Consider the following 2,234-nt stretch of genomic DNA (forward strand, 5'->3'; position numbering starts at 1 on the left):
TCTACGTTCAGAAATCTCTCCTCTGGGGACCATACAGGATGCCGGGATTTGAACTGCCATCCTTCTGCATACAAGGCAAATGCCTTACCTCCATGCTATCTCTCCAGCCCCTAAGCAAGTATCTTTTTTTTTTTTTTTTGGTTTTTGGGCCACACCCAGCAGTGCTCAGGGGTGACTCCTGGCTGTCTGCTCAGAAATAGCTCCTGGCAGGCACGGGGGACCATATGGGACACCGGGATTCGAACCAACCACCTTTGGTCCTGGATCAGCTGCTTGCAAGGCAAACACCGCTGTGCTATCTCTCCGGCAAGTATCTTTTTTTTTTAAGTTTAACATTTTAATCCATCTGCCAACCTAAGCAAGTATCTTAACTATCCTTTCCTATCTTTCCAGTCCCAGTTTCACATCTTTTTACATTAATAGTCATATATAGGGGCTGGAGCAGTGGCGCAAGCAGTAGGGTATTTGCCTTGCACATGCTAACCTAGGATGGACCGCGGTTTGATTCCTTAGTATCCCATATGGTTCCCCAAGCCAGGAGCAATTTCTGAGCACAAAGCCAGGAGTAACCCCTGAGCATCACTAGGTGTGGCCTAAAAAGCAAAAAAAAAAAAAAAAAAAGTTATATAATTATGTAAATTATGTATCAACCAATCTAAAGGTTACGAGTGAATGCTTTTTCTTAATCTTCTAAAAAATATAATGTACTCAAGAAATACAAAGAGCTTTCTTTTGGGGGTGGGATCGGGTCCACTCAGTGGCATTCAAGGGCTACTCCTGGCTCTATGCTCAGAAATCACTCCTGGCAGGCTCGGGGGACCATATGGGACACTGGGGATTGAATCAAGGTCCATTCTGGGTCGGCCATGTGCAAACACCCTAACGCTGTGCTATCGCTTTAGTCCCTGAAGTGCTTTCTTTGTGCCAGGTATGGTACTACATGTTGAGAACTCAGCAATGAACAAAACATGCAGAGTCTATTCCGTGGGAGAGAATAATAAATAAGGTCAAAATGTAGATAATTGTGTTCGGTGCTCTTAAGCACTGTGAAGAAAAATGAGGCAGTGAAGAGGGAGTTTGGAGGGACTTGTTCTACATAGAGTAGCCTGAGATGATAAATACAAGATGGTAATAAAAGGATGTATTTAGAAAAGAGGTGAAGGAAGTGCAAGAAGCAGCAAAGAGAAGACCTGAAGGAGGAATCATTCAGGTGCAGGGAACAGCAAGTGAAAGGATGTAAACAGGTGTTCGAAGGGCAGCAAAAAAAGGCTCAGATGGAGTGGAGGAGAGTGATACTGCTTGAGGTAAGTATAAATCCCATTAAGCCAAAATTGGGACTGTGTGTTTGGGGGCCAAATCCAAACAGAGTTCAGAGCTATTTGTGATCTAGAGTAACCCCTAGTGGGTGCTGGGATTGGGAACTAGGGAAGCATATACAGTGCTGGGGAGTGGAACCTAGCTAGGTCCATGGCAGACAAGGTAAGCAACTTAAGCCCTGTATTATCTGGCCCAGTGCTTTTGTTTTTACTTTAGTGATATGGGAAACCATGAAAGGGCTTTTATGAAAAACATGATCTCACTTTAAGTCTTATCAGAATCACTGAGGCGACTGTATTGGGAACAGACTTAAATGAGGGAAGGCAAAGGTCTCTAAACCAAGAGACTAATTAACAGGGTTACTGCAATAAAAAAAAAAAACCTGAGGCTCCGAGGCCAACGAGCTAGTTCAGAGAGGGCTGGAACACATGCTTTATATGTGAGAATCTGGGATTAAATCTCCATCATTGCATGGTTCCTCAGAGCCAGGCTGGGAGGGAACCCCAAGCTACTGCAGGCTGTGGCCTTTCCCAAATCCCTGCTCCCATTTGCCTTCCAGCCCCCCCCCCAAAAAAAAACCAACTTGAGAAAAGATCTCTTAGAGCAGTGTTTCTCAACCTTTTCCTCACCATGGTCCCTTCTGACCTTTTCTTTCTGTGCCCTTCCCCACATCTTAGATTGCCCCCTCCCAGTCTCTTACCTTGGCACCCTAGGAATATCTTGGAGGCCCACAGGTGTCATATAAACCCAACTGGCTTAAAACAAGGTAGAAGTGGTAGTAGTATAAGTACTGGAAAATTGTGTGTTTCTGGAATTGAAAAATAGAGCAGCTATGGTGTGAGAAAGAGGATTTGGGTGGAGGAAAATCAGAATTTTGTGTATATGCAGGAAATTCAGTGTGTGTGTGTGTGTGTGTG

The sequence above is a fragment of the Suncus etruscus genome, chromosome 1 (assembly GCF_024139225.1).
Source record: "Suncus etruscus isolate mSunEtr1 chromosome 1, mSunEtr1.pri.cur, whole genome shotgun sequence".
NCBI classification, from domain to species: Eukaryota; Metazoa; Chordata; class Mammalia; order Eulipotyphla; family Soricidae; genus Suncus; species Suncus etruscus.